This window comes from Equus caballus, chromosome 15, assembly GCF_041296265.1.
Source record: "Equus caballus isolate H_3958 breed thoroughbred chromosome 15, TB-T2T, whole genome shotgun sequence".
NCBI lineage: Eukaryota > Metazoa > Chordata > Mammalia > Perissodactyla > Equidae > Equus > Equus caballus.
In genome coordinates this window covers 43,919,896-43,944,356 of record NC_091698.1, presented here as the reverse complement: position 1 = coordinate 43,944,356, position 24,461 = coordinate 43,919,896, and the positions used below count along the sequence as shown (strand labels likewise).

The following is a 24,461-nucleotide window of genomic DNA, read 5'->3' as shown; positions in this document are numbered from 1 at the left end:
ATGAATACGATTCCTACAGCTATCTTTGGTAAACAGAATGAGTATTTCCTCATGATATGAAAACGCTAAATTGTCACTCGCTTCTCAGGGGCTTTGTGGCTTACTATGACCTCTTTGATAGTCTGTCATTGTCTACCAGCATTAAAGTATCACAATTTAGCCTAATGTAATTTTCCAGGCAGTTTTTAAAGTCAGTTTTTGCTGCTTTCTGATGTTCAAGATCGAAAAAGTCATTTTATGAGCAACTTGAATACAAAATAATGGAGATGCCAACTTGTAAACTCAGCACATTTTCTAAGCTTATATAGCACACTTTAAAGCATTTCATTGTAACATTCAGCACCGTGTAGTCCATAGTTTTGAGTTGTTTGGTTCAGTATTTGTCTCTTGAGCAAATATTTTGTTTGTTTGTTTCCATTTAGAATCCTTTTTTATAGAGCTTGCTTTAATTCACAAATTTGAGTTTTGAACTTGCTCTTTCTTTTCCTGTATTTAATTCCTTTTCAGGTTACAAAGCTTTCAGAAGCAGAACTAAGCAATTCTTGGATCCAGAAGCATTTGATTGTATCTTTGAGCTGTTTAATAACTTAATGAACATTCTATATTATTCCATGGTAAATTATTCTTATTTTTTCATTTGCTGGTATTTTCTTTATCGATCTGTGTCTTTGGGTAAATAAAGAACATAAAGTATGGAATGTTTTTACAAGACAATAAATTAAACACACTACTCTTGATTTAACCATGATAAAAAAGTCAATAATAAGAAAACAATTCCCCTTCTCCCAAATGGGCCAAATATTTGAACAGCCACAAAGAAGACATATGGACGGCAAATAAGTACATGCAAAGGTGTTCAACGTCATTGATTATTAGAGAAATGCAAATTAAACCACAATGAGCTACTAATGGTTATCTGTTAGAATGACTAAAATGAAAAATACTGACCATACCAAGTGTTGACAAGGATCTGGTGCACCTGGAACTTTCATACACTGCTGATGGGAATGTAAAATGGTACAGTCATTTGGAAAATAGTTTGGCAATTTCTTAAAAACTTAAACATATACCTACCGTGTGATCTAATCATTCCACTCCTAGATCTTTACCCAAGAAGAGTGAAAGCATATGTCCATGCAAAGAGTTTAGATGAATGTTCATAGAGGCTTTCTTTGTAACAGCAAAAAACTGGAAACAACTCAAATGTCCATCAACAGGTGAATGGATAAACAAATTGTGGGGTATCTATACAATGGAATACTACTCAACAATGGAAAGGAATGAAGTATTGATACATGCAGCAACATGGATGAATCTCAAAACGCTGAGCAAAGAAGCCAGACCAAAAACAGAGGACATATTATAAATTTACACTTAGATAGAAGTCTATAAAATCCAAAGTAATCTATAGTGACAGAAATCAGATCAATGGTTGCCTAGGCACAGGGCAGGGAGGCAGAAAGAGGGATGATGAAAGAGTATGAGAAAACTTTGGGGGTGATGGATATGTTTATTATCTTTATTGTGGAAATGGTTTCACAGGTGTATCATATATGAAAACTTATCAAATTGTACACTTTAAACGTGTGCGTTTTATTATATATCAATTATATCTCAATAAAGTTGTTTAAAAAACTTAAAAAAAATCATCTGTAGGAAGATTATGGGGTATAAGTCAGTCACACATTGATCAGTTTTCTAAACTTTCTTATTCCGTGAGGATCAGACAGAAAAATTAAGGGAGACAGATTTTGGTTCAGTAGAACAAAAGTAATCCTAAGAAGAAGAATTAAGAGTGTGATGAACCACTGTTGCGTTTCCCATACTGTGTGTGTTTAAGAGAGTCTGCCTACTTGCTTTCTGGAAAAGTGGGATTTGAGAGTTGTATAAAGATCTTAACTTTTAGGTTCCTTCAGGATGTGGGATTTTGGGCGTCTCTGAACCTTTTTCTCATCCGTAGCACGTGCCCCCCCCCCTATCTTCTCCTTCCTGCTTGCCCTCCCTTCTGAACACCTTCCTCAAGAAATCCTCTCTCTCTCCCTGCTCTCTGAGTCCTCCTCCCTGGTGGTATTCTTGGTCCCTCAAGGAGCCTTACTCTGAGTGTATCCATGGACCTCCTGCACTGGAAGAGATCCTGTTGATCCTGAAGGCTCTGGGCCCCACTTCAGACCCCAGGAATCACAGTCTCTGGGGGGAGGGGCCCTGGAATCTGCATTTTGACAAGCTCTCTGCATGCTTTCTCTGCATCTAGGAGTTGAGCAGCTCTTGTTCTATGGCCTCTGAAGAAGCTCAGAACTTCCTTTCAGGATCTCCACCTACTTTTCCTCCTTCTCTAGCTGTGGTGCCATGTCAGCATAGAAGTATTCGGTTTTCTTCTGTCTTCCACTGCAGGTGTCCAGTATGTCACAGGTAGTTTCTGGGGCCTGCCACAGGACCCAATGGTTATTTAGACCCAGATATGACAGGAAAATGAGTTTGGAATTCTACAAAACCTTTGAAAAGTTTTAAAAAAATCTTGGGAACAGAAGCCATGAAAGGTCTGGGACTACCTGTACAGTTATCGCCGAAATTCCTGGAGTTGTTGAGTATTTGGAATCAAATCCCAGAAACAAATTGGCTGTGTGCACCGTCAGTCATGAATGGATCCGGTCCTAAGAGGTTTGGTGGGTACGGACAAACAGGGATGCGAGAAGAGAATGGGGTGGCTTCAGGACTGCAGGAACCAAGTGGAAACATTTGGCCTTTGGGGCCAGGAGCATGTGAGGAGCAGCTGATCCTGTGAGCTGGGCATTTGGGACCTGCTGAGGGAGAAACAATGTCTCTGCCTGGCTGATCGTCATCAGAATCACTCAGCGGAGGTGTGGGTGCAGTTCGCTAGGAAGGCAAGTGCCCCTCTGTCACATGGAGGGCTTTGCTGATCTCTTACTCCGACACTGGATATTCCCCCTTGCCCTGGTGCCAGGAACCCTGGGGCCCTCTGGGGCCTGTGTCACGCCTAGGAATGCCAGGCAAAGGTGGGGAAGGAGCCAAAGAAGATGACTTTGGTATAAACCCCAGCTGCTTGAGGTGGAAAATAAATCAAAGAGAAGGAATCAAGATGGTTGGGGTAGGAAGTGTTCATACACTCGCTCCATCCCTGCTCCACATCAGGCAGCTCCCCTGTGCAAGCCCAGCAGCAGCTGCCCCACCAGTCCTGGGAAGTAGGCTGGGCGGAGATGAGAGCCTTCTCCGGTGGTAGACACACCTGGGTTCAAGATCCAGTTCTGCTGCTTTACTTGCTAGCCGTGCGAAGCTGTCCAGCCAAGCTCCCTCTCAGCCTGCTTCTTTATCAGTAAAATGAGGATGACCAGAGTATCTGGTCTATGGTGTTACTGTAGGACTTAAATGACACGTGCAGCATGCTTAGTTTAGTGGTGCTCGTGGTTGGCATTTGATAGATGTTATTGTTACTAATCAGGAAAGGAAGATCTTCAATGAGACATTTGGCCAAAAATGATCAGATCTATTCCTGATCTCTTTGTCTATAGATTGAGATGGATCTGTTATCAAGTGTTCAAAGAAATAACATCTTGTTTCCTGACTCCTTTCAGTGAAGAGTGTTTCTTCTTTGCAGAAAGGAAAATGAAAGAGCTTTAGAGAACTGGCATGTTAGGTAGTCTTGAGCTTCACAGAGCTCACAGTCTGTCAGGGAAGACAGAGGGAGAAATAAGTAATTTCCCTACTGCGGGCGAGCATTTCAAAAGGGGGAGTGAGAGGTGCCAGGACTGTGGGAAGAGCACAGGAGTTAATGCAGTGGCGGTTCTTGAGATGCTGGTCCTCCCCCCCGCTCCGGTGGCCTGACCTGCTATCTTCTCCACCCACCCCTCCAGAAGTAACAGCTAATAGGCTAGTCCACTCGTAAGTCATGAAGAAAAAGTTTGTTCCAAAGAAAAGGCGCTAACTGTATTCCTTCTAGTTTCCTTGAAATTTTGATGGCTGGTTTTAGGAAGTTGCGGGAACTTGAAAAATTTCAGCTACTGCCTAGATAGCCGGCAAACGGTTGTAAAATAAAATATGTATCCATCATTTTCAGAGGAATTATAAAGCAGCCGTGATAGAGTGAAAAGAACCCTGGTCTTGGGGAGAGAAGAGCTGGTGTGCATCCTGGTTCTGCTTGCCGTATGACATCAGGCTAGTCACTAAACTACTCTGAGCCTTAGTTTCTTCATCTGCAAAATGGGATGAGGACATCTTCCTCCCAAGGAGGTAAGAGCATTACATACAATTGTACTCAAGGCAACTATAAGATGATGAATAAACAGATCAAATTGTTTATCTAGGAGTCTAAAAACCAGAATCTTTCAAACAACAGAATGCTGAAAATAACAAAAACTAGTTTAGGCTTAAAAGACTAATATTTGGGTACTTACTGTGTCTAAGCATAGTAGACATATTTAAGTCCAATAAATAACCTGTGAGATGGATACTCTTGTCTATCATTTTATAGGTGAGAAACCCATGGCACAGAGAAGTGAAGTAACTCATCCCATATCCCCAAAACTAGCAAGTGGAAAAGCCTGAACACACCATCAGATGGTGCCTTTGCACAACGCAGCCTCTAGTGTGCTTTGCAGGTCAACTTGGGAGCCACTGGACGCTTTGAGCTCAGGGCATGCTTTCTTTCTCAGCATACCATACTGCGGGTATGGTATACTGCTCCCATGTATTAGCTTATTTAAAATGCAACAATCCTGTGGGGACTGTATCATCATTTCCATTTAATAGGTGAGGAAACTAGACATAGACAGAATACGTGACTCTCTCAAGCCCACAAAGTTAAAAAGTTGGAGTCAGGATTCAAACCCACACAGCCTGACCTCAGGGCCTGTACACTTAACCATCACTTTAATGGAACTGTTCTAAAATTATTTTTTAAGCAATCATTCATTTAAAAAATCATAATATTGGCATGCTTGAAGAAAGAGTCACTATGGCACAGAGTACAGTGTGATGGAATATCCCACTGGGCTGTCAGTGACCCAGATGACCACTAGTGATGTCACTGGGGCCACTCCGAGCTATTAATATAGGCGAGGCAGAGCTGACCGTGATGGAAGTCACAGTAACATCATGGAGGTGGTGCTCATCCATGTGGATCAATTACACGCTTTGGTGGCGAACATCTGTTTTACATCACTGAATTGCATTTGTGCAAGTATATATCATCAATTCCCTTCCAAATCCACAAAACGGAAGACAAACCAAAGGGGAATCTCCAGGGGATGTGCGGAGGCTCGATCAAGTCTTTCGCCAATTGTTGTGCTCTTCGGAATAAATATATTTAAACGTCAGTAGTTCCAGTGACAAACACGCTCTACCCTGTGCTGAAATCCTCCAGTCATTGGCCGCCCAGCTACTGTTCGCTCAATTCCCCCTTTCGCCTGCAGGTGGCAGCACCAGTGCCGACCGCTGTCCGGTGAAAGCGCTAGGGGACTGTGAGTCAAGGGAGAGTAACTTAGAGACAGAAGATGAGAACCGGGTTAGAGACAGAAATAGGATCCCACGAACTCCGACTCCGGATAAAACAAGGCATTCATTTAAACCCCTCCAGTCTAGGTGAAACTGAAACTCGGCGTGAGCAGGCCTCGAGGGCCCAGGAGACCTGCAACACGGGGTGGGCCCGGGGAGGGCAGGCGCAGCATCCTTTGCCCGGCCTACGTCGAAGCCATTGCGAGGGCGCTGTGGACAGGGGCCTGAGCCGTGTCCTGTGCGGGTATCAGTCCTTTCACGGCCTTACTGCAGCACCAGGGCCGGCCCCTGGCGTTTCATAAGACTTTACATAGCTGCATCCACGGAGGATCCGCGCACAGTCAGCTGCCCTGCCACGACGTGCTCTCCCTCGGGGGGACAGCCGTTACTCCTCACGTCCGAGGGGTGGGCTGCCGCGGACTCCAGGCACTTACTACCCGCTTACCACAGGATTTGCAGAAGCACAGGAATCGGTCCAGGCTCGGCAGTCTCGGGACGGGAGGCCTCATCCTTTAGACCAGACACGGTAGTGCTGACTTTGCCCTCCACTTTTCCTGTGTAGGGACCGGTCCTCCATGTCTTTCTATGTCTTCTCTCCTCCCCTCAAATGAATGCTAATCACATCCAAACCAAAAGATCAGAGACGAAAAGTGGCCTTCTTCAAGAAAACTTACGTTTGTAAGAAGAGAACTGGACACAGCTGCATGATATATAAGGGCGTCATTTCGGGCATGTGGACAGACTCCTGGGGGAGATCTTTGGGAGCGGTAGGTTTCTTTCTAGGATTCCTGAAGTTACATTTCATAACTCACAACTGGCTCATGCCTTACTTAAGGCCACACACACGTGGCTGAGAGGGAAGTCTGACTTCCTGGCAAATCTCCTTCTCTTCGTGAAGCGTGGAGATGGGACCTTATTAATTTGAATAGCAACTTAGAGCCTCAAAAGAGAAGAATAATAAAATGAAGAAACTTCTTTAATCGAAGCTGATTCTCTAGGAATGGCAGTTGCTTTTATTTAGCCACAGGTTTGAGAGACAGACGTTATTCACATGGACTTCTGACAGGTAAACGTTAATCCCTGGTGTTTATAATGATGATAATTACTGCATGTGAACAGCGTGGCTGGCATCCATTGTCCTCTACTGATACTCCAGCACAAAGAGTCATTAGCTTAGTAGGTGGCACACTCATTAGTTTATCTGCGCTCCCCCCACCCTGCCCCTTGCCAGCAGGTATAATTATTCTGCTGTAAAATTACCCTTCCTCCTCTCCCTGCCTGAATTCCTCTGCCTTTTGGGGATCCCAACCTTCTAGTGAAGATTTCTGCCACTGCCCCTCCCCTCCTCCCCTTCTAACTCCTCCAGACTCCTCCCTAGCTTGACCACCCAGGAAACTGTCTGTCTGGATTACATAGTATGAAATTTGATTACAGTTGATTAAACACAGTGTTAAATATTGCCCCAACTTGTTCTCAGTTTTCTTTCTGAAAGTATCATCTTCTGAACTAGGCTGTAAGCATCGAGAGGGTAAGGACCATATTCATTAATCCCAGGCTTAATAAGATGTATTGATAAGATTAATAGGATGCGTAATAATTGTTTGTTCAATAGACAGGTATCAAGATGAAACTTTATTGTTGAGAAACAGGAAATGTCATCCACTTAGTCATTTGATTAAAGTTTCCCAAGTTTTAGCTCTGGGCCAGACCCTGTGTGGGGCTGTGGAGATGATATTAAATATGAGTAAGACATAGTCCTGCCCTAACTGGTAGGGAGATAAAGCATTCACGCACTCACCAGGAGGCAGTGTGAATCCTCAGGAGTGTGGGAAGCGAAGATCCCTAATGTTCAGAGGGGCAAGGAGAGAGCTCTTGTGGCAGGCGGTGGAGAAGTTCAAAGAAACGGCGTCTGAGCAGGGCCTTTGAGTATGGGAGGGATTTCAGAAGGTGGAGATGATGGGTGGAAGGTGCAGGCAGAGGGAACAGTATGAGCAAAAGTAGAGGGATGGGAAATAAATCCTAGAACTTGGGTGGGGAAACCAGGCAATTCAGTTTGATTGTAGTGATGTGACAAAAATAATAATATCGGACATTTATTAAGAACCTCCTGTAGGCCTGGTATTATGCTCTGTGTACTTTATCTCATCCTGTCCTCCCAACGACACAGGAGGTAGATGCTGCTAATACTCTCGTTTTACAGAGAGGGGAGCAGAGGCTCAGATACCTTTACAGGCTGTGGCACTACAGTCATACATGGCTTAACAACGGGGACATGTTCTAAGAAATACATCGTAAAGTGATTTCGTCGTTGTGTGAACATCATAGAATGAACTTACACAAACCTAGATGGTATAGTCTACGACACACCTAGGCTATATAATCTTATGGGACCACTGTCATATAGGCATACCGCAAAGATATTGTGAGTTCTGTTCCAGACCACCACAATAAAGCAAATATTGCATACGAATTTCATATGCATATGCATATGAATTTTTGGTTTCCCAGGGCATATTAAAGTTATATTTACATTATACTGTGGTCTATTAAGTGTATAGTAGCATATGTCTAAAAAATGTACATACCTTAATAAAAAATACTTTGTTGTTAAAAAATGCGAACCATCACCTGAGCCTTCAGCCGGTTGTAATCTTTTTGCTGGTGGAGGGTCTTGCCTGGTGACTTGCCCAGTGGACAAGTCAGCAGCCGTCACCACACTCCATCTTTCTCCATTCAAATCCTCTGTCCTGCTACTTCCTCTGGCCCCACCCTGACTTCTCTAAGGGTGCGACCTCCTGGTCCTGGGCATGCCCGCATCCTAGCTATGCTGATGCTGATGGTTCTGGAGCTCCCTGAGGGTCCTGCTGGCTCTTTTTGGGGATGGGAAGGTGGAGGGGTGATGAGGGCTGAGGGGCTGACCTGGCTCGGAGAGTGAGCCTCTGCCTTTGGCTCTCAGTGCTGCCGAGATCCCATTCTCTCAGAAGCGGGGCATGCAGGAGGTCAGAGGCAGCAGCGGCACCCCCACCAAGTGCAAGGCTGCCCAGCCTGGGGAGCTCTCCTCCGCAGCTGGCTTGGCAAGTGGACTGGAGGAGCTGCCTCCCCAGTGGCTCCCAAGTTCACCTGCAAAGCACACCAGAGGCTGTGTCATGCGAAGGCACCATCTGATGGTGTGGGGCTCTGGGCACAAGTTACACCTGCCTCCTCCAGCACCAACCAGCCAAAGTCTCAAAGGCTCAGGGTTCCCTTGGGGAGACCTAACTTCCAGGCACTTCCACTCCCTGCCCCTGTGGCCTGAGCAGGTCAGTCACACAGAGCAGTCCTCTGCAGAAGGCTGCCGGGGCCCATGATGCAGCAGCTGGAGGGCTGCACATGGAACCAGCAGGACCACCTCACCTTCTGCCAGCCAGTTTCTGACTCCATTCCCGTCCTGGCCTCTCAGTGGTGGCTGACACATCATCTGACCACACCTGCTTCCCTGAGCACTTTCTTCATGTGGCTTCCAGGACACCTGTAGCCTGGGGGCCAAGGAAGTCACAGTTGCCCTTTCCCAGCAGGGTGACTGCACATCCTCTGTGCCCACCCATGTCCTGTGACAGTGAGGAATGTCCCTTCACCCTCAAAGGGGCTTGGCTTGGACAATCAGCCACCTGCTTTCATTTCTCAGAAGGGACTAGTTTTTCTCTGAAGTTATGTCCTTCCCAGTTGGTGGGAAAATCTCCCTCCTTATATGAGAAGGTGACAGTGTAGATGGAACTGCACTTCGTGTTCTTATTTCTGGAAATAGAAAGGTAGTGACCCTATGGCATGCCCTGGAGTGTTACTGACTTCTGAAATCAAAAGTGTGGGAGTCCTGCTTTGGGATGCCCCACCCTAGAGTCCTGGGTCTGGAATGTGGCCACTTGCCGCCCACACCCCTTCTAGCCCTGGTGCATCATTTTTCTGTGCAAACATTCGTTCAACAAACCTTGACCGAGTCTCTCCCTGCACCATCAGTGTGTGAGGGACGCCCTGGGTGGAGTCAGACTGGGAACCAGAAGAGACAAGGTCACTCTCGTGTGGCTCCCAATACCCCAACCCAGCCAGAACCCAAGTGCCTCTCAATACAGCAATTTCCACCAAGGTTTGTAGAGAAAAATGTTCACCTACATCATCCCCCAAAACGCAACGTGACAGAAAAGTGATGTGTGAGAAGCGTGAGTTAATCCCTCTCGTGGCTGGTGGGAACACCCGAGCTCTGGTGGCCTTTCACAAGCTGGCGAGTGGCCGAGACTCGAGGCACCAGCACCACCCAGATGCTGCTGGTGCGAACAGCCCGTGAACTAGACCACGCTATGACCTTTCCAGCTGTCTGCAGGCAGACAAGCCACCATTTCTTTTATTCAGATGTTTCTCTGTGCACTAGAAAACTAGTTCTTCACTTGCCTTTTCCCATTTCAGGAATGAGTCTGGTTTTCTGAAGTGGTGGACACATGAGGCCGCAGATGCTGCCCTGAGGAGCGTGGGCCGGGAGGTAGGTGAGGCCAGCATCTGCTCCGCATCAGTGCCAAGCACCTGGAGCCTGGACAGCACCCTGACATGCATGGCTGTGGGCCCCTGGGAGCCGGGGCTTCATCCCCTCCAGTGGTCCTGCCAACCCAGGGCTCTGTCTGCCTCAGGAACTCGCTTCCACTTGCATTCGATGCATGGTTCACCAACAACAGAGCAGGCCCGTACTGGGTCCAGGGGAATACCCTGTCCTGTTCACGGGAACTATGCTCTAAGGCACAGGCGCTTAAGAAAGATTTAGGGGTCAGTGTGAGACCCATGGATGAACAGCTACTGTTTCAAATATTACTCTACACGGCACAGAACTAGGTCGAGGTGGACTGTTTCTTTAAATGTGGCCTGCCCTAAAGAGCAACACACTCATTAGAGCAAACTGATTACTGGGTGCTGACTAGATTGAGGGGTTCAGTGCAGTCCCTGTGCCCACCAGGGTCATGTTTGGGGCACAGTCCAATGAAGCAATCACCATGACTCTAACAGCCTACTGGGACCAGTGTTTGAGGAGAACAAAGTGAGCTCAGGGGATGGACGGAGGGGCTGGGTAACATGCTAGTTTTGGGTGAAGGCCTTCTCTGCAGGGGTCCTGGGGGGGTCCTGAAGGAGATGAGGAGCATGGAGATGGGGAGGAGGAGGAGTGGCCAGTGAATGAGGGAGTGACATGCAGGCCTGTGGGGCTCCCGAGGGCAGAGCCGGGCGAGGAGCTTGCATCCTGGAAGCAAGGAGGGCCTGCAGGATGCAGCAGAGGTGCTCAGCCGGTCACTCAGGCTCCCGTGGGGAGAATGGTGGCCCGGGAGTGGGGGAGCGTGGTTGTGGTGATGGGGGCGTGCGCCAGGAGGAGGAGGGCCAGGAGGACACTTTGGTTTGCGGCGTGAGCAAGTGGGAGGATCAGGCCACTTGCTGGTGGGGAGTCAGGAGTGATCGTCTCTGTGGGATTTGTGGAGTTCTTCCATGGACCCCAGACCCCCCTCTGACCTCCCCTCCCACTTCTGTGCCCAGTGCTCAGCACAGCCCGTGCCCTCGATGCCCAGTGGTCATCTTTATCAAATGGGTGGATGGCAGACAGTCTTTCGGTTCCATCCCATTCTGTTGCCTCTTCTTTCAACTCATTCTGTGTGTTTAGCAACATTTATATTGCTCTGATTCAGAAATTACCACATGTTCATTCTGTTTTCCTGTGGCCAGCAGGACAGAGGCTGCCCCAGGGCCCTGATTGCAGATGGCCAAGGAACAAGGGGGCCTGCAGGGCCAATCAGGGCAGAAACGGGGAGGGGGGGAGTCTTTCTTCCTGCTGAGCCATGGGAAACAGTTTACTGCAAATGCAGCAAATGAATGAGTTATATTTTAAATTTGCGTTGGAAAATCTGAAATTCAAAAACGGAACACTGTAATATCAGCTTTATCTCTGTGATTTGGCCCCAGAGACCTGGTCACATGTTGTTGTTGAACCTGATCTCTCCACTTGCTGTGAGTTTTACTTATTTTCATAGTAGGAAGCAGATGTCTACAAATGCAGGGCCTTCTACGTGTCACTGCACAGTGATGCTCCCTCAGGCTGACTGTCCTGTGATACCCGCAGAACCCTGAGTCATGCCCAGGATATCTCTGTGGCTGCACCCTGAGCCATCTGCTCCAGACCCAGCACCCTGTGGTCCAGGCTTCTCACCACCACCACACTGAGGAGCCTGAGATGAACACGGTGAGCTCATCTTTGAAGAAGTCTTGTGGAATTGAAACCCCTGACTTTGAGAATGTGGTTCAGGCCATCACTTCCATTTCAGGAAACCTGCTCCCATGCAGGAACGGGTCAGGGTTACTTTTGGGAAAAGAGTTTCCCAAAGGTAGATTTTCATTAGCCTGAGTGAATGCACTGCCTTGTCTGTGGGGCCAGCCATGATCAACCTGAGGTTGAAATACCTGAACCAAGCTTTAGGGGGATCGAGGATAGTCCTCATTCTAATTGGCATGATGTGAAAAGGAAAATTATTTCAGGAGTACTATATCACCTGGGTTCTCTGGTGCAACTGTAGAGGCTGGCCTTGGCTAATCTGAACAAGAGGAAACCCATTGGAGGCACCTGGGGCTTGCAGGCCGGAGGAGGCTGGGCTAGGCCTGAGAATGGTCCTGGGTGGCTGGCTGCCTGGAGGAAGAACCCTCCATGAGACGCCTGGTTCTGAAGTTGCTGGTAAGGTGTTCATTTCCCTGAGGGAGTGCCCAGGTGGATGTGGGAGGACCACACACCTGCCCTGGGCTGATACAGGGAGAGAAAGAGATTGGCCTTTGGGGCTTTCAGGTGGGGTGACCACCAGGGTGTTCTCCCTTTGTGACTACACTTTGGTGGTAGGGATAAAGGCAGAGGTCATTCCTAAGCAGGAAATTGAGGGGAGTGGAAAGGGAGAGGAATATGTGTCCCATCTTATACCAGTACAGTGCTCCAGCACGTTGGCAGAGCTAGCTCACCCTTGGCTCACCCCCTGGCCCAGGCTCCCTTTGGGGGTCCTGGAGGATGATGCCTAGGATGAGGGCACCTAAGAAGGGGATGCCTTGATTTAAGTTTTGAGTGAGCCCAACATCAATACCAACCATTCCAGTAAGTCCATCCATATTGATTCCCATCTGCACAGGCTAAACTTCTCAAATGCACTCAACATGCAAAACAGACATTTCTTGAGGCACCTGTCATGGACTCCCCACTCCCAACCATAGTTTTGGTGACTACAAAGTTCTCACCCATCCTTAGGAATAAATTTGGCAAACAACATGTTGTTAGTTGGCATGGGATCTCATCGATGCCTGCAGGGGAGAGTACCTTGATGACTTGACTTCCCACACAATTTGTTCCATAATTTCCCAGCTGTGTCTGACCAGGCTGAGCAGCTGTAGTTTTGGTCAGACTTAAATTTGCTCCATCTGGTTTGAGCACATAACTGGGGCTGCACTTGCTAGCCACACTTTATAGTCTCGTCACCTGATAACACATAAGATATAATAAGATCCAGAAACTCATAAGACAACACCCAAAATATCCAGGATACAATTGAAAAACATTCATCATCTCAAGTACCAGAAAAAATGTCATCTTGAGCAACATAGACAATCAAAAGACCCCCAACACCAAGATGACACAGATGTTGGGATTATCTGATGAGGATTTTAAAATAGCCATCATAAAAATGCTTCAACAAGCAATTGCAAACATGATTGAAACAAATGAAAAAATAGAAATTCCCAGCAAAGAAACAGAAACAATAAAGAAGAACTAAACTGAGAATTTAGAACTGAAAAAATACAATAACTGAAATTTTTAAAATGCAATAAATGGGCACAATAGCAGAATGGAGAAGACAGGGGAAAGAGTCAGTAAACATGAAGATAAGACAACAGACATTACCTCATCTGAACAACAGAGAGAAAACTGAAAAAAAGAAAAACAGAACTCCAGGTACCTATAAAACTATAGCAAAAAAAATGTAACATTTGTGTCATCAGAAGCCCAGAATGAGAAAAGAAAAAAAGTGGGGATTAAAAAGTATTTGAGGAAAAAATGGCTGATAATCTCCCAAATTTGGCAAAAGATATAAACCTAAAGATTCAAGAAACCAAGAAAAACCCAAACAGGAGAAACTCAAGGAAATCCACACCAAGACACATGCTATGGACTGAATTTTGTCCCCTCCTCAAGTTCACATGTTGAAGGTTTAACTCCTCATGTGACAGAATTTGGAGGTGGGGCCTTTGGGAGGTAATTAGGTTTAGAGGAGGGCAGGACCCTTGTGATGGAATTAGTGCCCTTATAAGAAGAGACACTGGAGAGCTTGCTCTCTGGCTCCCTGCCATGTGTGGACACAGCTAGAAGGTGTCCATCTGCAAGCCAGGAAGAGTGCACTCACCAGAACCGGACCATGCTGGCACCCTGATCTCAGACTTGCAGCCTCCAGAACTATGAGAAAGTAAATGTCTGTTCTTTAAGCCCCCCAGTCTATGGTATTTTGTTATGGCAGCTGAGCAGACTAAGACCACACATAATTATCAAACTTCTGAAAACTAAAGACCAAGAAAAGTCTTGAAAGCAGTGAGAGAGAAATGATGTTTTTCCTATAGGGGGAGAAAAACCACTCGAATGACAGTGGATCTCTCATTAGAAACCATAGAAATCAGAAGTGGCATATTTTTTAAAGTGCTGAAAAATAGCCAGAATTCTATATTCAACCCAATTCCAAAGTCAACCCAAGATTCTATATTCAGTGAAAATGTCTTGAAAGAATGAGGAGCAAATCAAGACTCTCAGATGAAAGAAAACTAAAGAATTTATCACCATCAGACCTACTCTAAAAGATTAGCTCTGGGGCTGGCCCCATGGCCAAGTGGTTAAAGTTCCACACACTCCACTTTGGTGGGCTGGGTTCATGGGTTCGATTCCCAGGTGTGGACCTACTCCACTCATCAGCCATGCTGTGAAGGCATCCCACATACAAAGTAGAGGAAGACTGGCACAGATGTTAGCTCAGGGTGAATCTTCCTCACCAAAAAAAGGGGGAAAAAAAAGGAATGGCTAAAAGAAGTTCTTGACAAGAAAGGAGAAAAAAAAGAAAAGAGGGCTGGCTTGGTGGAGAAGTGGTTGGGTTTGCATACTCTGCTTTGGTGGCCTGGGTTTGTGGGTTTGGATCCTGGGCACAGACCTACACACCGCTCACTGAACCATGCTGTGTCGGCATCCCACATACAAAATAGAGGAAGACTGGCACAGATGTTAGCTCAGGGACAATCTTCCTCACCAAAAAAAAAAAAAAAAAAAAAAAAAAAAAGAGAGAGAGAGAATCCTAGAACATCACAAAAGAAGAAAGAACAACAGAAAGAGTGAAAATATGGGTAACTATAGTAGACTTTTCTTCTCTTGACTTTTCTAAATTATGTTTTATGGTTGAAGCAAATATTATAATATTTTTGTCTGATAGTGGTTCTCAATAAAAGTAAAAGAGATGTTTAAGACAATTATACTATAAACAAGGGAAGGTAAATGGACCTAAAGGGAGGTAAACTTCCTGCCCGTCACTCAACCTGTATAATGTGGAGACCAGTAGATTATGATGTTTTGTGCATATAATGTCATACTTAGAACAAACACAAAAAACCATACAAAGAGATACACTGAAAAGCACTTAAATCAAAATGGAATTCTAAAAAGACATTCAAGTCACCCTTAGGAAGGTAAAAAAATGGAAACAAAGAACAGAGAGAAGAAACAGAAAACAAAAAATAATATGACAGACTTAAGCCCTAACATATCAACAATTATATCAAATATAAATGGTATAAATAAAACAAATAAGAGACAGGCAGAGTGGATGAAAAAATATAACCCAGCTATATTCTGTCTCCAAAAAACTCACTTCAAATATATCAATATAGGCAGGTTGAAAGTAAAAGGATAAAAAAATGATATGTCATGTAAATATTAATCAAAAGAAAACAGAGGTGGCTATATTAATATCAGATAAAATAGACTCTGGAGCAAAGAAAATTTCCAGAGACGGAGAGGGCCATTACACAATGATAAAAGGATAATTTCACAAGAAGACATAGCAATGCTCAATGTGTATGCAACAAACAACAAAGCTGCAAAATTCATGAAGCAAAACTGATAGAACTGAAAGAAGAAATACTACTATGGTTGCAGACTTCAACACGGCTCTCTCAACGAGTGATGGAACAGCTTACGGAAAATCAGCAAGGATACAGGAGAAACTCAACAACACCAGCGACCAACAGGATCTAATTAGCGTTTTCTATTTTAACCAATTTTATTGATTGTCATTTCATTGATTTTTCTCTATTTTTTTTCAAGTTCATTGATTTCTGCTCTTATTTTTTTTTGTTGTTGTTCTTTCTTTCCTTCTGCTTGCTTTGGGTTTATTTTGCTCTCCTTTTTTCTTAAGGTGCACGTGTAGATTATTGACATAGACATTTATAGAACACTCCACACACCAACAGAAAAATTCATACTGTTTTCAAGAGCCCATAGGACATATAATAAGATAGGCTGTATGTTGGATTGTAAAACAAACCTCAGCAAATTTAAAAGAATTGAAATCATACAGAGTACATTTTCCAACCACAATGGAATACTACTAAAAATAATAGAAAAATGAGAAGAAAATTTCCAAACACGTGGAAACTAAACAGCACACTTCTATATAATCTATGAGTCAAAGAGTAAGTCTCAGGGAAATTAAAACCATTGAACTAAATTATAATGAAGTACAACATATTAAAATTTGCGGGACACAGTTATGCAGTCCTGAGAGGGAAATTTACAGCACTAATTGCTTACATGAAAAAAGAGGAAAAGTCTCAAAGCACTCATCTGTCTTGCACCTTAAGAAACTAGAAAAAAGAGCAAAATAAACACAAGGCAAGCAGAAGGAAAGAAACTAAAAATGAGAGCAGAAATCAATGAAATTGAGAAAATCAATGAAACAGTGATCAATAAAATTGATAAACTTTTAGCAAAATTAATAAAGAGAAGATGCAAATTATCAACGTCAGAGATGAAACGGTCTATCAGTCCAGACCCAGAAGACATCAAAATAATAGTAAGGGAATACTCTACCTACACAAACTGACACCTTAGGTGAAATGGATGGGTTTCTCAAAAAGCACAACATACTCCACATCCCCATTTGAAATAGCTAATTCAAATACCCCTATAACTATCAAAGAAATTGAATTTATAATTTTAAAGCCCCCAAAAGATATCTCCAGGCCTAGACTGTTTCATTGGAGAGTTCTTCCAAACATTTAAAGAAGAGTTAAGGGGCCAGCCCCGTGGTACAGCAGTTAAGTTCGCCTGTTCCACTTCAGTGGCCTGGGGTTCGTTGATTTGGATCCTGGGTGTGGACCTACACACTGTTTGTCAAGCCAGGCGGTGGCAGGTATCCAACATATAAAGTAGAGGAAGATGGGCATGGATGTTAGCTCAGGGCCAGTCTTCCTCAGCAAAAAGAGGAGGATTGGTGGCAGACGTTAGCTCAGGACTAATCTTCTTCTTCAAAAAAAAAAAATTAAAGAAGAGTTCACATCAATTTTACACAATATTTTGCAGAAAACAGAAAACAAAGGAGCACTTTCCAATTTATTTTATGCAGTCACTACCCTGATACTTAACTTGACAAAGATGGTATAGAAAAAGAAAACTACAAACTCATATTCAGCCTGCATAGAGATGCCAAAAATCCACAAAAAACATTATCAAATAGAATTCAGCACTATATAAAAATAATACACCATAACCAAGTGGGGTCAAAGGTTCCCTGAGGCCCCAGGGCCCCAACCTGTGGGCACCGAGCAGCAGTGGAGGAGACAGGAGGGGTCTGGGGAATACAGGTGCTGGGCTGTGGCAGCCTGTGACGGAGAGGGGCAAAGAAGGCCGGGTGTGGGGCGGCGGCAGCCCTGAGTGCTCTCCTCCCAGAGCTGATGTTCTGCCTTCGGGAAGGAAGGGCCAGGACAAGGAGTTGGTTCACAGTGGACCCTTTCTCCCTGGGATTCCATCAGTCCCCTGCTCCTGACGTCCCCTCCCCAACCCTGCCATCTCTTGCCTCCCGCTCACCCCACCCCATTCCCGCCCAAGTCATCAGCATTTTACAGATGAAGGAACTGGGGATCCGGAAAGGGTGAGCATCTCCAGATCACACCCCCAAACTTGGGTCCTGGTCCCTCTGGCCTCCAGGAGGCTGCTGTGTCCAGGGACCCAGGGTGTGGCTTAGCCGGGTCTGAGCAGCTGAGCAGAGGAGGTTCCCAGTGCTGGGATCACACAAGTGCACCCTGTGCCCTCTGACCTCTGCCCCTCAGACCCCACCCAGTGCAGGAGACCTGGGGTCTCTAGGGGACAGGAAATGAATCTGAAATGCTGCCTCTCCTGTGGAAGGGCCAGCTCAGAAGCCAGGTCACACACAGTGTCTAACCCCACTTCAGACCTTCGCCAAAGTTGCTCCTCAAACCGCACCTCCTCCAGGTCCTCACTGTTGGATGTGGACATTTATTACATTAACACCAGCTCTGAGTCACTTCCTTTCAGTTGGTGGTTATTTGGACTCCACCACCCTTCCGACCTGCTCCGGACACCAGCAGCCCTCAAACCAGCTCAGACACCTCCAAGTCCCCTCCAGCTCACCTCCCCGACCAGACCCACTTTTCTTTATGACTGTCCCCGGTTTAGGCCAGTTTACTATGACGTGTGCCTCCAGCATCACCCCTGGGCCACAACCTCAGGCTTTCCACCTCCGCCTTGGCCTGAGCCACGTGGGGTCCCAGCTCATTGGGATCCACGCCTCACCTGAGCTCCAGCTCTTGGAGCTGAGAGGGATGGTCACCAGGAGGGGGTGAGCCTGGAACCCTGGCGTTCTCCTCCCTCCCCGACCCCCAGCATCCAACTCAGAGATCCTCTTGGAGGCAGCCACCACCCTCCATGTCCATGGACACCCTCCAGTCTTCCAGACATACCTGTTCCCAACTGTCTCCTGCTCTGCTTTGCTTTTGCTGTCCATCCACCCCTGCACTTAGAGCAGCCAGAGCAAATCCTGTCTCTCCCCCAGTCCTGCGGGGCTTCCGTGGCTCTGAGCACGCAGCCCACCATCCTGGCCCCCTCTCCAGTGTCTCCCCTGCTGCCCTCACCCCACACCACCTCACCCAGACACAGAGGATGCATCCCATGCCTCTGGCCTCTCTCCACCCTCGTCTTTCCCTCACATCTGCTCATCAAAGGCCCTAATCAGACAGGAGCCTGCGGGTGAGAAGCACCTGCTGCCGTGGCTGGAGTTTGGAGCCATAACATCAGGGCCAAAGCCAAGTTTTGCCACAAACTTGCTGTGAGGTCTCAGGCCAGAAATGGTCTACACAGAAATACCTGTGTGTGGACACTCTGCTTCTGCTTTCCTTTCTATCAGAATGGCACCCACATCAGTGGTTGGCTTTGAGTTTTAGAGGAGGCAACAACTGCGAAAAGTATTGACGGGGAAGGGCAGGCTGCGCTCAGTGTCAGCTCTCTGGAGTTCACCAACACTTTCTCAGAGCCGTGGAGACCCCTGCCCGCCTCACAGCTCTGTTCTGAGGGCCAAGTTAGACGCTTGCCCTGTGGAGACCCAACCAGCTGGAGAATGTGACAACTTGTGTGGCATGCTGCTGTGACCGTGATCCCAGGCTGTACATCACAATCATTTGGGGACACTTCTTCTGCATTGCAATATATTGAAAACTCACATACATCATGCAGCTCGTGCCACCTCCATCCAAGGAGGTGACTCACATTCTGCCCCAGCTCCTCTTCTATGTACTCCTGGGGTGGGCGCATGCAGGGATGTCACCTCTAAGTGCTACTATGAAAATGTTGCCTGGAAGGCAAAAGCTTCTAGGAACCCCTGCATTTCAAAGCAGAAGCCTTCCAGCTCACAGACGTCGGCCTGCCACTCACATCTCTGCTTGGCCTGTTTTTGTAGCATGTCCACCTCCCTCTCCAATCTGGAGGACCTGCCCTTAGCCTGGAGGAGCTTGGCCAAGGACTCTACGCTCAGGGCCAGGGACTCCTCCGGACTTGCTCATAGTTCCCCTCCTCATCTCCAGCCATGTCCACGGATGCCCTGTCCCCTGGCAAATTCTTTAAATCGTGTCTTTCCTGTGACGCCAAGTTGACAAGCAGATTTTTCAGCTTTTGGTTTTCTTCTTCACACAGTTTTAGGGAATCCTTTAGCTCAGAGACATTCTCAGACAGATTCTTACTAATTTCCCTGCTGATGTTAAGAGCTGTTTTTGTCAATTTCAGCTTTCCCTCAAAGCCTGTCAAACCTTTATAAATCGGATTTCCATGGACAGCTCTTCCAACTCTGGTTATTCTCTGGTTTGAAGGCATGGCAGCCTTTGCTCCCTCTGAACAAGAGAACTCCCAGAAGAAAAAGGCTCCCCAAGGGATATGCCACCAGGACAGCTGAAGTTGGTCCCAGGCCAGAGGTCTTCAGGCCATGAGCCCACCAGCACCTCAGCACAGTGACCCATCAGGGGGACCGCACTCTGAATGGCCCCAAGCACTGGCTAGGCCACAAACCATGGACGTTTCTGAGCCTGGCTCCAACAGAGGCAGCAACCTCTGCCCTCACAGACAGCCGCTGACCTGGTCCCTCCACTGGAAGATGGATTTCCGCCTGGACTGGTGGCTTCAGATTTCTCATGTCTGGGTCAAGATGCCCACATTTTTGTGTTCAGGTTGTTTTGTCGAGTTTTCTGGGCTTCCTTCTGTTTTACAGATTGATTGAATCGTGGTGGGGTTTGGGGGCAGCTGGGACTGGTTCTTCTCTTTCTGGTGGTTGGGGCACCACCTGGGGGCCAGGGACATGGCCAGGGCCAAGGTAGCCAGGAGGCAATGCGAAGTTTCCGAGGCTGCTTTTCTCACTCTCTGCAACTTCTGACCTCAGATTGTCTGAGTGCAGCATGGTTGAGGGGGTGGCACATGACTGGTATTCGGTATTTTTTTTCTACCAGGTAGCAGCCTCTTCCAGCCAGCTCACCTGGGCCTGGCAGGGGTGCTGACCATCCCAGGCAGAGGAGGGCTCATCGCAGAACGAAAAGGGAAAACTTGGGGCCAGACACCTGGTGTGCAACTGGGTTGGGGGGTCATTGGTAGCTCTTTGTTGCGCTGGGGGTGGGAGGCTCCTAGTTGGCTAGGTGACCAGGGTGCTCACTGACCCTGTGCTGAGCTGGCTCAGAGGGCTCCTGATTGGCCGGGTGTCTGCTGCTGTGTGCTGACGTGGTCGGAGGGCTCTCAGATATCCTATCCTGAATCTAGTTTCGATGCCGGAGATCTGAAGGTCCCTGGGCCACCAGCACCTCAGGTGAGTGGTCTGTTGTACTCTGACTCCAAATGGGAATGTAGGTGAGGAGCGCCTCCGGGTTTGGGTCCCTGAGGCGCCAGATGCAGGTGCGGGCCTCGCGGGACCGCAGAGGGGCAGGATGGTGTGGCGAACAGGAAGGTGAAGCCCATAGTGTGGGTGAGAGGCCTGGGGCGGGACGATGGGTGGAGGGCGCGCTGTCCTTCGGGTTGAAGAATGTGGTGGAGATAGCGAAGTGAAGGAGTAGAGGCGGAGGTGCCCTGTCTCTCAGCAAGGCCTCAGATAGGTGCCACGGCTTTTATAACCACCCTGACTCGTCACAATGCCTCCCTGTGACGTCACAGCTGCGCTCCTGGCCAATCGCCAAGTGATTCTCAGCTGGTCTTGCTTGTGCGGCCAATCACCACGGAGCTTGGCGGGCCAATCGCCAGGCGGCTCTCACTGTGGCCCTCTTGACGTCACGACCCTGACACCATCTCCCATCCCCTAGGGGTGGGGGGTGTTCACACCGACCCTTGCCCATTGCAGCACCCAGTTCTCGCTCCTCCTTCGCACAGCCTTCCTTTCACAGGTGGAGCAAATGGGGGTGGGGGCAGTGACCGGCCCACTCAGGGCAGCCACCTGGTGCTCCCAGGACCACGGGATCTGAGAGCTGGCGTAAGGGGGGCTGTTCCTCACGTGATGTGAGTCCTCCCTGGGGACCCGCCCATCGCCAAAGCTCCGCCCAGGCGTTTCCATGGTGACCCTAACCACACCCCGGATTCTGAGGTTCCCTTTGCTGCCTAAGCTTCTCCCATCTGATATCAGTTCTGAGGAGGGGACCTCTGGGAAACGGAAATCAGTGCGGGGTGGGTGGGCTGCTGTCCGAGGGCCTCGGTGAGAGCCTCTGGAAGAGGATCCCAGAGGAGCTGCCATGGCCTGCCCCTGCTGACAGGGTGAATAAACGCTGGAGCCTCCTGACTCTGGACTCGGTGAGATCATAACCACCTGCACTGAAACTACCTTGGGCCAGAAATTGTTACACGAAGCTGAAGCATCCTAGCGGATCCATTTTTATCTCCAGAATAATCTAAGTATCTAAATAGTTCTTGAGCCGATTCCACTTTCTAACTACCAAAATTTCTGTTTATCCTGATGAGACATAGGCCATTGTAGATCAAAGGCATAGCTTATTCCCTTTGAGTCCTCCAGTATCCCAGCATCTTGCTTACCTCATAGTCAGTGCTAAACATGTGTCATGAATAAAAGACCATTTACAGCCTGGCCCACCACCAGAGCACAGCCCTCACCCAAACCAATATCTTTACTAGTATAAAACAAAACAAGCACAAAATAAAAACAAAAACAGAGAAAGAGATCAAGAACCTGAACAATACAGTGTACTCCTTGTGGTCACTGCTGTGAAAGCAAGTCAGAGGACAAGTCTAGGCCTGGCCCACAGGAGGGTGGATCCCGAAGATGAAGGGCCTATGTTCCCCCATCCCTGCAGGGAGGAAACCTGCCCACAGACCAGGAATTCATCTACAAACCGATCAGATGAGCTTGTCGGGAGATAGGCCAGCAAGGTGTTGGCAGTTGTTCAGGCAGCTCCTGTCACCTTAATGGACACACCCTCTCCTTCCTTTTCCTTACAGAACCATGCACCTATCCTAAGAAGACTAGTCTCTTGGCTCCCTTGAGCCCGTCACAATTGTAATTAATTGGACTCACATTTGTGAGTATGTGTAATTAGTGTCTCCCTTCCCCAAGACACTGAGCAACCTGAAAGCAGGAAGCCCTGTGTGTTCCCCTCCATATCCGCAGTCCTTAGCATGGTCCCTTACACGGCATGTGTAAGGTGCTCACCCATGCCAAGTCGTGGCCTCATGAACCTTTGTGTTTCTGCTCCTATGAGGTCAAAATGCTCCTTGTTAGCACAGGCAGTGCCAAGCAGTGGTGTTGGCCTCAGCCAGAAAGCCCTAGCATAGATTTTCTGCCCAACCCCTTTCTCACTGTATAATTTCAGGCAGGTGAAAGAGGAATTTCAGTAGAGTGATAGAGATTGAAGCTAGATTTCGGGAGTTAAGAAAAAAAGGGGAGAAAGGAAATAACTCATTGGCAACATCTGGAAAAAAAATGGAAACAAATGGAAAGAAATTAGGGAGTAATTTCTTTTACTCAAGGGAGTAGCAAGATTAGGATAGTTTTTAAAAAATTTGCTTTTAAGGCTGGAGAACTAAACTTGCAGGCAAGAAAGCCAGAGGAGTTTGAAAATACTTGAATACTTTGAAAAAGTAAGTAAGATCGTTTGCATGTGTTTAAAATTTTCTGTAATAAAAGTGCTTTTTAAATAAATGAAATAATTGATGTTACAGTGAGGGATAGGATCCAGAGCAGAGTTGGGTTTGCCTGGACAAGGAAATAAAAACATCACCTTATTCTCTGAAATAGGAGCAACCCAGGAGAAGATGGATGTGGACAGAGAAATGCTAAGGTGGAGAGAAATAGAGTTGAGGTAGTGTATGCCTGAAGACTTTTTGCTTCACAGGAAATTGAAAATGACCTTCTCAGATGAAAGAGACATGGGGACGAAATTGGAGACTTGTGGAATCTAGAAATTCTTTGCAAGGGAAGCAACAGACAGCCAATTTCAGACGGATAACTGTGGGAGCAGGAAGGGCCAACATGTGGTTGCGGAGTGGGAATACAGCCCCAGTGGTACAGTTATAATACTTTTCTCTAGCAAAATTTGGCAGCCCTGGAGTGAGCAGATGGTGGGTGACCTAGAGTAAGGGTTGGTGTTGGAAGCATTGGCAGGTAAAAGGGCCAAAGGGGCCAAGGATGTTAGCAAGGGCAGCACTGAATGGCTGGAGGCCAAGAATTCTGTGGTAGACTTGCCTGTCCCTGGCCCCACAGTGTTACATCAGTCATCATGACATTGACTTTGATATATAGAGTTCTTGGAAATTCTTTGTTTAGCCAAGGAGGATAGTTATTTCAGCAAAGGCCAAGTCATAAAATGAGAAAGCGAGGGTTTACCTTTTTTTGTAGGTTGTTCCACCTCTTGCAGATCCGTTCTCTCTGGATGAGCCACCAGTGGGTTGTTAATGGCTCCACGGACATGAGTCTCCCTTCTCTTCTGTGGCTTTACTCACAGTTGGACATTCTTGGCGTTGATTACTTCCTCAGGTGGGGAGAATGGGCATTTCTGTCCAGCAATTTCCAATCACTGGAGTTGGTTCTTTGATTTCTCAGGTGGGTCCTGGGAACAAACTGACCAATGACCCAGAAAAGTCAGCCCTGCACTCACTCCTCAGGTTGAAGAGCATCCTACAGTGTCAGAAATACATGCCTTACTCTGCAACCACTGCTTCCAGCCCCCTCAGAAAGGTGGCTTTGGGGAATCATTCCTCACAAGAAAGTGAAGAGGAGGTAACTTGAATCTAGGAACGTGTTTCCAAAAGTATGGTGTATTTTTTTCTAGGGCTGCCATAACAAAGTACTACAAATTGGATGGCGTAAACAACAGAAATTTATTGTATTACAGTTCTGGAGGCT

At 47.0% G+C, this 24,461-nt stretch overlaps 1 long non-coding RNA gene across 1 annotated transcript in view; it reads right to left on the bottom strand.

Moving 5' to 3' along the window:
- The window catches only part of LOC138917655 (uncharacterized), a 45,325-nt gene extending 21,249 nt beyond the window's left edge, over positions 1-24,076 (bottom strand). The window contains exon 1 of the long non-coding RNA XR_011425963.1: positions 23,943-24,076. This is a non-coding gene — a long non-coding RNA (uncharacterized lncRNA). The remainder of the gene's footprint in view (positions 1-23,942) is intronic.
- Between the last annotated feature and the right edge of the window lie 385 nt (positions 24,077-24,461).